This window comes from Phyllobates terribilis, unplaced genomic scaffold (genome assembly GCF_046119375.1).
Source record: "Phyllobates terribilis strain yellow unplaced genomic scaffold, ASM4611937v1 Scaffold_11__3_contigs__length_659146591, whole genome shotgun sequence".
Classification (NCBI taxonomy): Eukaryota; Metazoa; Chordata; class Amphibia; order Anura; family Dendrobatidae; genus Phyllobates; species Phyllobates terribilis.
In genome coordinates, this window is record NW_027362771.1 from 83,134,802 (window position 1) to 83,149,554 (window position 14,753).

Consider the following 14,753-nt stretch of genomic DNA (forward strand, 5'->3'; position numbering starts at 1 on the left):
CAAAGGGGGTCCTGTGAAGCGCTCCAAAGTTATCTGGGAGTTGTCTGAGCCCCTCACCTGGTGAGCACAGTACAACGTGGGCAGCCGTTACCTGCTGCCCTGCACCATCACCCCCATCCTCCGCATACACTGCCCTGAGGCTATACTCCTCCCGTGGGGAGTTATGCTACGCTCTGCTGCACCCACAACACCAGCCTCAGCGGTCTGCCCTGCAGCGGCGGTTCACTCTGACCGCAATCCACGGGTGGCGTAGTCGGACATTTAAACATCAAAACCACATAAATAGTTCCGCCACTGGTTTGACCGCCCTGAGCCACGGAACCGGGTCGCCGCCACGGAGACTACAACCACCAGCATCCACCAAATAGGGTCTGGCTCCGGGTGTCCCAAGGCCCAGGGGGTGCATCAGAACATTTTCATCACCTTTCACAATCACCAATGGGACAAGGCAGGGATGTCCTCTGTCCCCTCTCTTATACATCCTAGTGACGGAGCACCTGCTCTCATCAATTCGCCATAACCCCAATATTAGGTGGATTGAGGTGGGAGGCACCGAGTACAAGTGCTCTCTATTTGCTGATGATGTCCTTGTATATATCACTCAATCACATATATCCATCCATGCTGTTATGGCTGAAATAGATCACTTTGTTACATGGTCAAATTTTAAAATCAATGCAGCGAAGTCTGAGGCCCTCGATGTCTCCCTCCCCAAATCCATACAGGATTCCATCCAGTCCAACTTTCCCTTTGCCTGGCCCTCACAGGGTATCAAATACTTAGGAATTCCTATTCATAGAGACCTCTCCCATCTATGTTATCTTAATTTTGGGCCCTTTATTGAACAACTCCATACAGACCACGGTTGGCAAGTTAGAACTGTAAGATTCACTACGTGAACCACTGGTGTTTTGTGGAAAAGCACATGTACACTGTGTTCCAAATTATTATGCAAAAAGTGTTTAGGAGTGATAAGGGAAGAATTTGTTTGTTTGTCAGTTAAACTCATTGATGGTGATGTGTGTCAGGGCTCTTTATATCACTGTAAGCAATTGCAGACACCTGTGCTAATTAGTTTGGCAGGTGTGTCCAATGAAAGGCAAGACTACTTAAGAAGGCTGTCCCACATTATTAAGCAGCCTACATTTTCTGCCAAAATGGGAAAGAAAAAGGATGTGTCGGCTGCTGAGAACCAACAAATTGTGGAGTGTTTAGGTCAAGGCATGAATACAATCAACATTGTGCGATGATCAGGATGAAGTGTCTTGGCAATCAAGAAGTATGTAGCTGATTCACAGTACACACGTGTGCGCGCTGATAAGGGCAAATTGAGGACTCTTACCTACAGGCAATTACATCAGGTTAAAAGAGCAGCGGCAAAAAAGCCTTGTCATAGCAGCAGACAAGTTTTTGAAGCTGCTGGTGCCTCCAACGTCCCCTGAACAACAAGATGCAGGGTCCTTCAGAGGTTTGCAGCTGTGCATATGCCATCCTGTCGACCTCCTCTATCCACTTCACACAAGCAGAAACGGCTCCAGTGGGCCAAACATTGCATGAAGACTGATTTCCAAACTGTTTTGTTCACGGATGAGTGCCGTGCAACGCTTGATGGTCCAGATGAATGGAGTGGAGGATGGCTGGTTGATGGACACCCCACGCAAACACGGCTACAGCGCCAACAAAGAGGAGGTGGAGTAATGTTTTGGGCTGGAATCATGGGGAGAGAGATTGTCGGCCCCTTTAGGATCCCTGAAGGGGTAAAATTGAACTCCATAATGTATGTGGAGTTTCTCAAACAGCACTTCCTGCCATGGTTCAAGAAGAAGAACCGTGTATTCCACAGCAAGATCATTTTTATGCATGATAATGCACCATCTCATGCTGCACATAAAACATCTGCATCTCTGGCTGATATGGGCATAAAAGGGGACAAACTTATGGTGTGACCCCCATGCTCCCCTGACCTCTACCCCATTCAGAACCTCTGGAGCATCATCAAAAGGAGTGTCTATGATGGCGGGAGGCAGTTCACATCTAAGCAACAGCTCTGGGAGGGTATTCTGTCCTCATGCAAAACAATTGAAGCAGAAACCATCCAAAACCTGACAAATTCAATGGACGAGAGAGTTCAGAAGCTCCTTTCGAACAAGGGGTCCTATGTGAAAATGTAACATCACCTAGAATAAAGTTTTGAGTTGAAAACTGTTTGACTTTAGTTTCTAATAACCTGCTAATGCTTATAATTTCAAAAATGACCATTTTTTTGGTCTTTATTAAAATGAAAAGGTTGATCGAAAAGTTTGGGGGATCTAAGAGTGTGGCAACCCAGTAGTCAGGATTACTTCGAATTCTGACAATATGAGGGTCATGTTGCAGGTAGTGCAGCAAGAAGGCACTTATGTGTCTTGCGCATCTTGGAGCCCCAAAATTATTTTCCGGGCTAGATGCAGCTAAAAATTATTATTAATATTAAATCTGGTGGAGCTTAGTATAGATGGCCAAATAGAATCAGTGCTGCACACTGCTACAAAGCCCAAATTATTTTCCAGCCAAGGTACAGATAAACATGATTAGTAATTTTAAATCTGGTGGAGCTTAGTATAGATGGCCTAATAGAATCAGTACTGCACACTGCTACAAAGCCCAAATTATTTTCCAGCCAAGATACAGATAAACATGATTAGTAATTTTAAATCTGGTGGAGCTTATTATAGATGGCCTAATAGAATCAGTGCTGCACACTGCTACAAAGCCCAAATTATTTTCCAGTCAAGATACAGATAAACATGATTAGTAATTTGAAAGCTTAAAACGGTTGGTGAGGTGATTTTAACCAATCATCAAGCTTTTACTCTCCCCAGGATGACACAGGGGTAGAAAAGTCGTTTCGGATCCATGATTTGTTCATCTTTATGAACGTGAGTCTTTCTACATTATCAGTGGAGAGCCGCGTGCGCTTATCTGTCAGCACACCACCAGCAGAGCTGAACACACGTTCAGACAGAACGCTGGCTGCGGGGCATGACAAGATCTCCAAGGCGTAAGTGGCTAGCTCCGGCCATTTATCCAGATTGGAAGCCCAAAAAGAGCAAGGGTCCAGTGACACAGTCATGGCTTCAATGTTTACTTGGAGATACTCCTGTACCATCGTCTCTAGGCGTTGACTATGTGTCAGACTTCTTGTCTCCTGTGGCCTTGCAAAGGATGGGCTAAAAAAGTGGTGAAATGATTCCGCAAAATTGATGTTACCAGCAGATACTGTGGTTCTGTTACAGTTTGAGTGCTGAACACTCGACGGTCCCACGGTTGGCAAGTTGGAACTGTGAGATTCAATACGTGCACCACTGGTGTTTTGTGGAAAAGCACATGTAAGATTCTGCAACAGTCTCTGCTGATACTCCTGCATGCGTGCATCCCTTTCTATGGCAGGAATAATTTCTGCAAATTTACTTTTATACCGGGGATCTAACAGTGTGGCAACCCAGTAGTCAGGATTATTTCTAATTCTCACAATTCGAGGGTCATGTTGCAGGTAGTGCAGCAAGAAGGCACTCATGTGTGTTGCGCATCCAGGAGCACCAAGTCCCTGTTGTGTTGGTGGCGAGGTAACAATCATGCTTCCTTCCTCTGTCCTCTCCCCCCAACCTCGCACAACAGAAATGTGATCAAGGTCTCCCTCATCTGATGAGTCTTCCATCAGTTCGTCCTCCACTTCTTCCTGGGCTCCTGCACCTTCCTCACTAGTTTGGCTGCTACCATGCGCCCTGGTAAAACCATCTCCCCCACCCTCACATGCCTGCCGCCTTGGTGCTGCCGACCGTCTGGACCTTGCAGATGTTAGCCCTTCCGCATACAACTCCTCCTCCTCTACTTCCTCCACCTCCTCTTGTGCCACCACCTGACTCCGAATTCTGTTTAACATGTGCTCCAGCATGTAAATCACCGGAATAGTCATGCTGATAATGGCATCGTCAGCACTAAACATCTTCGTCGCCATTTCAAAACTGTGCAGAAGGGTGCATAGGTCCCTGATCTGAGACCACTCCTCCAGCGTGATTTGCCCCACCTCTGGATCTCGTTGGCCCAGGCTATACATCAGAATGTATTGCACCAGGGCTTGTCGGTGCTGCCACAGTCGCTGCAACATGTGCAGAGTTGAATTCCACCGGGTAGGCACATCGCATTTTAGCCGGTGAAGTGGCAGGCCCAGCGACTTCTGTAGAGATGTAAGTCGCTGAGCTGCGGGATGCGAACGGCGGAAGTGAGCACACAGCGACCGTGCCCTCTGCAGAAGGCCATCTAGTCCGGGATAGTGGGCTAAAAATTGCTGGACAACCAGGTTCAACACGTGAGCCATACAAGGCACGTGTGTGACATTGCCCCGGCGAAGGGCCGCACCCAGGTTTGCAGCATTGTCGCACACGGCCTTCCCTGGTTTCAGGTCCAGTGGAGACAACCATTCATGAAATTGGTTCTCCAGAGCTGACCACAACTCCTCAGCTGTGTGACTCACATTTCCCAGACATTTCAAAGTAAAAACCGCCTGATGACGTTGAGCCCTACTGCCAGCATAGTAAGGAGGTGTGCAGGATCCCTTCTGCGCAGTTAGAAAGGTTGTGGCATGACCAGACAGGCTTTGGGTGCAGGTGGAGGACCGAGAGGAGGTTTAGGAGGCAGAAGCAGTGGAGGAACTTTGAGATAAAGAGGATTGACGCACAACTCGTGGGGACGGCAAGACTTGGACAGCAGCCCCTTGTCCTGCTGTCACCATAGTTACCCAGTGCCCAGTCAGCGACATGTAACGCCCCTGTCCATGCCTACTCGTCCAAGTGTCTGTAGTGAAATGCACCCTGTCACACACAGAGTTTCTCAAAGAAGCGGTGATGTTGTGTGCGACATGCTGGTGGAGCGCAGGCACACCTTTCTTTGAGAAGTAGTGCCGACTGGGCATCTGGTACTGGGGCACTGCGACGGACATAAGGTCTCGAAAATCCTCTGTGTCCACCAGGCGGAAAGGCAGCATTTCTGTAGCCAAGAGCTTGCAGATGGTGAAATTCAACCTCTTAGCTTTCTCATGGCTAGGAGGAAATGGTCTTTTACTTGTCCACATCTGAGGGACCGAGGGCTGGCTATTGAGCTTAGACGGGGTTGATAAGGGTGTCCCCGGCAAACTGCCGGTCTGTGAGGAAGATGCAGGTGGACATGTTAGGTTGCCTTGATCCAAAGGTGGTGCTATCGATGTCGGACAGCGCTCAGCACCAGCTGGTGTTACCACCTCCAAAGAAAATGATGACCTGCCAATCACGCTGGCTGTTGCGGGTAAAGAGGTGGCAGGTCTGCGCCCCAAAACAGGTGTGACTGCTGTCCCCCCAGTCACAGAGGATGAAGAGGCCGCGGATGCACAAGATATGGCAGACGGTGGTTGACCCGGCCGACTAGGCCGCATTGTAGCACAGTGAGCTTCCCACTGCAACTTATGCTTCATGTCCATGTGCCGGTTCATGCATGAAGTACTCAAACTATGTATTTTTTGGCCTCTACTTAGCTTTTGCTGACAAATGTTACAGATAACACGAGTTGGGTCATCTTTATCGATCTGAAAAAATGCCCAGGCTATGCAAGGCTTAGCACCCATGCGACCTGAAGAGCCACCACGACTTGTGGTGAGAGGCAGAGTTGTGTTTGAGGATGCAGTTGTTGACGTGCTTCCAGTACTACGTCTCTGTCCAGGAAGGCGCAACCTGACCTCGTCGTCACTAGCATCCTCCTCCACCTCCTCTGCTGACCTCATCTCTTGGCTGACTGTGGGTTGACAGTAAGTGGGATCTCCAACCTCATCATCATCACCCTGTGCGTTATCACACCCGTCGTCCTCAGAGCCAACCTGTTCCTGCCCTGACAAAAAACTAAAGTTGTCGCTCCAATCAGGTATTTGAGTCTCATCATCGACTTCCTCATTGTCTCCACCAACAGGAGTTACAGTTTGGGAATGAGGGTCTACATTATGGTCAGAACCTTCTGCGTCTGGTCCTGGATCCGACTCATAAAGATTCTGGGCATCAGTGCAGATCATTTCCTCGTCTGGATTCACAGAAGCGCTGGAGTCGACCTCTGATTCCCAGGCTATAGTATGAGTAAACAGCTCTGCAGACTCAACCATCTGTTCTACCTCATACTCAGATGGGCAGCTGAAGATTTGGGAGCTGTGAGGAAGCAAGTGCGATTGGGGTGACACCTTTGAGGACTGGAGTATTTGTGATGTTGAAGTTGATGTGGAGGAGAGCCCACTTAAAGGAACACTTGATATCCGTTGAAGCACCTGCTGTTTTTGTGCCTCATCTGGAATTTGTAGCGATTGGCGTGGCCGTAAGAAAGGGATCTTATCACATTGTCCGCTAAAAGAAGTAGACATTTTAGTTTGGCTGGAAGATGGTCTTTCTTCTGCAGATGTTACTGTTGCTTTAACACCTACCCCACGGACACAACCTTTTTTCCCCTTCCCAACATGCCTATTCCCCTTTCCACCAGCAGCAGGCCTTTTTCCACTCATTTTGGTGGTTAACTAATTCACAACTCTGGAGTTGTTTGCACAAAAAAACAATGGATGGGAACCGAGCAGAGCTGAGTGGCCAAACTGTGGTATTAGGCCAAAACTATTGGCTGGGTTAGATGCAGAAAAAAATTATATTCAATTTGCAACCTGATGGAGGTCAGTATAGATGGACTAATAGAACAAGTCCCACACACAGCTAGAAGCCCAAATATTTTTTCAGAGGTAGATGCAGAAAAAAATTGTATTCAGTTTGCAACCTGATGGAGGTCAGTATAGATGGACTAATAGAGAAAGTCCCACACACTGCTAGAAGGCCAAATATTTTTTCAGAGCTAGATGCAGATAAAAAAAAATTTTAATTTGCAACCTGATGGAGGTCAGTATAGATGGACTAATAGAGAAAGTCCCACACACTGCTAGAAGGCCAAATATTTTTTCAGAGCTAGATGCAGAAAAAAATTATATTCAGTTTGCAACCTGATGGAGGTCAGTATAGATGGACTAATAGAACAAGTCCCACACACAGCTAGAAGCCCAAATATTTTTTCAGAGGTAGATGCAGATAAAAATTATTTTTAATTTGCAACCTGATGGAGGTCAGTATAGATGGACTAATAGAGAAAGTCCCACACACTGCTAGAAGGCCAAATATTTTTTCAGAGCTAGATGTAGACAAAAAATTATATTCAGTTTGCAACCTGATGGAGGTCAGTATAGATGGACTAATAGAACAAGTCCCACACACAGCTAGAAGCCCAAATATTTTTTCAGAGCTAGATGCAGTAAAAAATTATATTCAATTTGCAACCTGATGGAGGTCAGTATAGATGGACTAGTAGAGAAAGTCCCACACACTGCTAGAAGGCCAAATATTTTTTCAGAGCTAGATGCAGACAAAAAATTATTTTGAATTTGCAACCTGATGGAGGTCAGTATAGGTGGACTAATAGAACAAGTCCCACACACTGCTAGAAGGCCAAATATGTTTTCAGAGCTAGATGCAGATAAAAATTATTTTTAATTTGCAACCTGATGCAGGTCAGTATAGATGGACTAATAGAGAAAGTCCCACACACTGCTAGAAGGCCAAATATTTTTTCAGAGCTAGATGCAGAAAAAAATTATATTCAGTTTGCAACCTGATGGAGGTCAGTATAGATGGACTAATAGAACAAGTCCCACACACAGCTAGAAGCCCAAATATTTTTTCAGAGGTAGAGGCAGAAAAAAATTATTTTGAATTTGCAACGTGATGGAGGTCAGTATAGATGGACTAATAGAGAAAGTCCCACACACTGCTAGAAGCCAAATTTTTTCAGAGCTAGATGCAGAAAAAAATTATATTCAGTTTGCAACCTGATGGAGGTCAGTATAGATGGACTAATAGAACAAGTCCCACACACAGCTAGAAGCCCAAACATTTTTTCAGAGGTAGATGCAGATAAAAATGATTTTTAATTTGCAACCTGATGGAGGTCAGTATAGATGGACTAATAGAGAAAGTCCCACACACTGCTAGAAGGCCAAATATTTTTTCAGAGCTAGATGCAGACAAAAAAATATTTTGAATTTGCAACGCGATGGAGGTCAGTATAGATGGACTAATAGAACAAGTCCCACACACTGCTAGAAGGCCAAATATTTTTTCAGAGCTAGATGCAGACAAAAAATTATTTTGAATTTGCAACGTGATGGAGGTCAGTATAGATGGACTAATAGAACAAGTCCCACACACTTCTAGAAGGCCAAATATTTTTCCAGAGCTAGATGCAGAAAAAAATTATATTCAGTTTGCAACCTGATGGAGGTCAGTATAGATGGACTAATAGAACAAGTCCCACACACTGCTAGAAGCCCAAATATTTTTTCAGAGCTAGATGCAGACAAAAAATTATTTTGAATTTGCAACCTGATGGAGGTCAGTATAGGTGGACTAATAGAACAAGTCCCACACACTGCTAGAAGGCCAAATATGTTTTCAGAGCTAGATGCAGATAAAAATTATTTTTAATTTGCAACCTGATGCAGGTCAGTATAGATGGACTAATAGAGAAAGTCCCACACACTGCTAGAAGGCCAAATATTTTTTCAGAGCTAGATGCAGAAAAAAATTATATTCAGTTTGCAACCTGATGGAGGTCAGTATAGATGGACTAATAGAACAAGTCCCACACACAGCTAGAAGCCCAAATATTTTTTCAGAGGTAGAGGCAGAAAAAAATTATTTTGAATTTGCAACGTGATGGAGGTCAGTATAGATGGACTAATAGAGAAAGTCCCACACACTGCTAGAAGCCAAATTTTTTCAGAGCTAGATGCAGAAAAAAATTATATTCAGTTTGCAACCTGATGGAGGTCAGTATAGATGGACTAATAGAACAAGTCCCACACACAGCTAGAAGCCCAAACATTTTTTCAGAGGTAGATGCAGATAAAAATTATTTTTAATTTGCAACCTGATGGAGGTCAGTATAGATGGACTAATAGAGAAAGTCCCACACACTGCTAGAAGGCCAAATATTTTTTCAGAGCTAGATGCAGACAAAAAATTATTTTGAATTTGCAACGTGATGGAGGTCAGTATAGATGGACTAATAGAACAAGTCCCACACACTGCTAGAAGGCCAAATATTTTTCCAGAGCTAGATGCAGACAAAAAATGATTTTGAATTTGCAACGTGATGGAGGTCAGTATAGATGGACTAATAGAACAAGTCCCACACACTGCTAGAAGGCCAAATATTTTTCCAGAGCTAGATGCAGACAAAAAATTATTTTGAATTTGCAACGTGATGGAGGTCAGTATAGATGGACTAATAGAACAAGTCCCACACACTGCTAGAAGGCCAAATATTTTTCCAGAGCTAGATGCAGAAAAAAATTATATTCAGTTTGCAACCTGATGGAGGTCAGTATAGATGGACTAATAGAACAAGTCCCACACACTGCTAGAAGCCCAAATATTTTTTCAGAGCTAGATGCAGAAAAAAATTATATTCAAATTGCAACCTTATGGAGGTCAGTATAGATGAACTAATAGAATGATGCTATGCCCAAAAGATTTTACTTCACTAGGTGCAGTAAAAAAATTGGTATTCTATACACAGGTGGTATATCTTGCAACACAGATAGGCTACTCCACTGACTAACACACTCTGCAATAGGCCAAAAAGGATTAGCTTTGCTAGATTCAGCCAAATGCTGTGAAAAAAAACTTGCACAGCACTGGCACAGACCTGCCGGGCAAAAACTGATAGGAACTGATGTAACCTAGTCCTGTAAAGGACTGCAATTACAATTAGTCTTTACTCCCACAACCTATCTATTTAAGAGCACAGACCTGCCTGATAAAAGTCGTAGGAAATGCTGTAACCTAGTCCTTAAAAGGACTGCAATCACAACTATTCCCTACTCCCAAGCTATCTGTAGATTTGTGTGAAAATTGGCTTGAAATTAACAAGGTATAGCGCACACAGCAACAGCGGTGCCGTCTAACATGCAGCTGCAGCAGTGAGAAAATGGTGGCGACAGGGAAAATGGCTTGGTCTTATAGGGCAAGGACATGTGACATACACTGCCAATGACACATGCCCTTGCTTGTGTGAAAAAAAGCACTTTGCTCCGTGTGTGCGCTGCTGATAGGCTGACAGATTGCACCTCCCCACTGTAAATGCGGGAAAGAGAAAAAAAAATGGAGATCTTCATTATTCCTGCAGAGATCCATCCCCTGCCCCTCCCCCCACCCCGCTGTACACTCAAACTGCGTATTAACATTAATTTTCATCATTACTGAGAAAAAATCCAGTTATGATTTTGGTGCACGAACAGTTATCGAACATAACCTCGAACAGCCGAATTTTTCTCAAATCGTTCGTGTTCGCCGAACGGCTCGAACACCACCCAAAACAGCTCGAATTTGAGATTGGCGAACAGTTCGAGTCGAAAAACGCTCATCTCTAATACACACTAACTTGAAGTGCTCACTTTTGTCTACTTGGTCTCCTTGATGTAAGGATTTTTACCTAGTGGTACAGATTGATTTACACATATTCATTATATATCTGCAAACTTTCTCATAAAATTCAAACCTGATAAATGCTTCTTGCACGAGTATTCTAACTCTACAGACTAGTATATGGCAGAGGCACATTTTGTAGCAATTATAGCTTTATGTTTATTGAAGAAAAATAATTAAAGGCACATATAAATCCCCCTATTAATAATAATTTATTACACATAAAAAAATTACAATCAGTAATATGATACCATGGGGCCCCCGTGCAAGAAATATTGATAATCAAGATAAAATATAACATACTGTAGAAATGTCAGTGATTCCAATATACAGCACTAGGAATGAATGTGTGAACTGCCGTTACATTAACCCCTTAAGCCCCGCGGGTGGTTTGCACGTTAATGACCGGGCCAATTTTTACAATTCTGACCACTGTCACTTTATGAGGTAATTACTCTGGAACGCTTCAACGGATCCCCCTGATTCTGAGATTCTTTTTTCGTGACATATTGTACTTCATGATTGTGGAAAAATTTCTTCGATATCACTTGCGTTTATTTGTGAAAAAAACGGAAATTTGGCGAAAATTTAGAAAATTTTGCAATTTTCAAAATTTGAATTTTTAAGCCCTGAAATCAGAGCGATATGTCACACAAAAGAGTTAATAAATAACATTTCCCACATGTCTACTTTACATCAGCACAATTTTGGAACCAACATTTTTTTTTGTTAGGGAGCTATAAGGGTTAAAAGTTGACCAGCGATTTCTCATTTTTCCAACAAAATTTACAAAACCATTTTTTTAGGGACCACATCACATTTGAAGTCACTTGAGAGGTCTTTATGACATAAAATACCCAAAAGTGACACCATTCTAAAAACTGCACCCCTCAAGGTGCTCAAAACCACATTCAAGAACTTTATTAACCCTTCAGGTGCTTCACAGGAATTTTTTGAATGTGGAAGAAAATAATGAACATTTAACTTTTTTCACAAAAATGTTACTTTAGACCCAATTTTTTTTATTTTCACAGGGGTAACAAGAAAAAATGGACCTCAAAATTTGTTGTGCAATTTCCCCTGGGCACGCAGATACCCAATATTTGGGGAAAAAACACTGTTTGGGCGCACGGCAGGGCTCGGAAGGGAAAGAGCGCCATTTGACTTTTTGATTGTAAAATTTGCTTGAATAATTAGCGGACGCCATGTTGTGTTTGGAGAGCCCATGTGTGCCCAAACTTTGGAGCTCCCCCACAAGTGACCCCATTTTGGAAACTAGACCCCCCAAGGCACCTTTCTAGATGCATAGTGAGCACTTGGAACCCCCAGGTGCTTCACAAATTGATTTGTAACAATGAAAAAGTGAAAAAAAAAACACTTTTTCATTATTATGAATCAATTTGTGAAGCACCTGAGGGTTCCAAGTGCTCACAATGCATCTATATAGGTGCCTTGGGGGGTCTAGTTTCCAAAATGGGGTTACTTGTGGGGGAGCTCCAATGTTTGGGCACACAGCGGCTCTCCAAACGCAACATGGTGTCGCTAACAATTTGAGCCGATTTTCCGTTAAATTTGTTAGAGGACACCATGTTGCATTTAGAGAGTCCCTGTGTGCCCAAATATTGGAGCTCCCCCACAAGTTACCCCATTTTGGAAACTAGACCCGAAAAGGCACCTATCTAGATGCATAGTGAGCACTTGGAACCCCCAGGTGCTTCACAAATTGATTCGTAACAATGAAAAAGTGAAAAAAAAAACACTTTTTCATTTTTATGAATCAATTTGTGAAGCACCGAGGGTTCCAAGTGCTCACTATGCATCTAGATAGGTGCCTTGGGTGGTCTAGTTTCCAAAATGGGGTCACTTGTGGGGGAGCTCCAATATTTGGGCACACAGCGGCTCTCTAAATGCAACATGGTGTCCGCTAACAAATTTAACGCAAAATTGGCTCAAATTGTTAGCGACACCATGTTGCGTTTGGAGAGCCGCTGTGTGCCCAAACATTGGAGCTCCCCCACAAGTGACCCCATTTTGGAAACTAGACCCCCCAAGGCACCTATGTAGATGCATAGTGAGCACTTGTAACCCCCAGGTGCTTCACAAATTGATTCGTAACAATGAAAAAGTGAAAAAAAAAACACTTTTTCATTTTTATGAATCAATTTGTGAAGCACCTGAGGGATCCAAGTGCTCACAATGCATCTAGATAGGTGCCTTGGGGGGTATAGTTTCCAAAATGGGGTCATTTGTGGGGGAGCTCCAATGTTTGGGCACACAGCGGCTCTCCAAACGCAACATGGTGTCGCTAACAATTTGAGCCGATTTTCCGTTAAATTTGTTAGAGGACACCATGTTGCATTTAGAGAGTCCCTGTGTGCCCAAACATTGGAGCTCCCCCACAAGTGACCCCATTTTGGAAACTAGACCCCCCAAGGCACCTATCTAGATGCATAGTGAGCACTTGGAACCCCCAGGTGCTTCACAAATTGATTCGTAACAATGAAAAAGTGAAAAAAAAAACACTTTTTCATTTTTATGAATCAATTTGTGAAGCACCTAAGGGTTCCAAGTGCTCACTATGCATCTAGATAGGTGCCTTGGGTGGTCTAGTTTCCAAAATGGGGTCACTTGTGGGGGAGCTCCAATATTTGGGCACACAGCGGCTCTCCAAACGCAACATGGTGTCGCTAACAATTTGAGCCGATTTTGCGTTAAATTTGTTAGCGGACACCATGTTGCATTTAGAGAGCCGCTGTGTGCCCAAATATTGGAGCTCCCCCACAAGTGACCCCATTTTGGAAACTAGACCACCCAAGGCACCTATCTAGATGCATAGTGAGCACTTGGAACCCTCAGGTGCTTCACAAATTGATTCATAAAAATGAAAAAGTGTTTTTTTTTTCACTTTTTCATTGTTTCAAATCAATTTGTGAAGCACCTGGGGGTTCCAAGTGCTCACTATGCATCTAGATAGGTGCCTTGGGGGGTCTAGTTTCCAAAATTGGGTCACTTGTGGGGGAGCTCCAATGTTTGGGCACACAGGGAATCTCTAAATGCAACATGGTGTCCTCTAACAAATTTAACGGAAAATCGGCTCAAATTGTTAGCGACACCATGTTGCGTTTGGAGAGCCGCTGTGTGCCCAAACATTGGAGCTCCCCCACAAGTGACCCCATTTTGGAAACAAGACCCCCCAAGGCACCTATCGAGATGCATTGTGAGCACTTGGAACCCTCAGGTGCTTCACAAATTGATTCATAAAAATGAAAAAGTGTTTTTTTTTCACTTTTTCATTGTTACGAATCAATTTGTGAAGCACCTGGGGGTTCCAAGTGCTCACTATGCATCTAGATAGGTGCCTTGTGGGGTCTAGTTTCCAAAATGGCGTCACTTGTGGGGGAGCTCCAATCTTTGGGCACACAGCGGCTCTCCAAACGCAACATGGTGTCGCTAACAATTTGAGCCGATTTTCCGTTAAATTTGTTAGCGGACACCATGTTGCATTTGGAGAGCCGCTGTGTGACCAAATATTGGAGCTCCCCCACAAGTGACCCCATTTTGGAAACTAGACCACCCAAGGCACCTATCTAGATGCAAAGTGAGCACTTGGAACCCTCAGGTGCTTCACAAATTGATTTATAAAAATGAAAAAGTGTTTTTTTTTCACTTTTTCATTGTTACGAATCAATTTGTGAAGCACCTGGGGGTTCCAAGTGCTCACTATGCATCTAGATAGGTGCCTTGGGGGGTATAGTTTCCAAAATGGGGTCACTTGTGGGGGAGCTCCAATGTTTGGGCACACAGCGGCTCTCCAAACACAACATGGTGTCGCTAACAATTTGAGCCGATTTTCCGTTAAATTTGTTAGCGGACACCATGTTGCATTTGGAGAGCCGCTGTGTGCCCAAATATTGGAGCTCCCCCACAAGTGATGCCATTTTGGAAACTAGACCCCCCAAGGCACCTATTGAGATGCATAGTGAGCACTTGGAACCCCAAGGTGCTTCACAAATTGATCCATAAAAATGAAAAAGTGTTTTTTTTTCACTTATTCAATTTTACGAATCAATTTGTGAAGCACCTGGGGGTTCCAAGTGCTCATTATGCATCTAGATAGGTGCCTTGGGGGGTCTAGTTTCCAAAATGGGGTCACTTGTGGGGGAGCTCCAATGTTTGGGCACACAG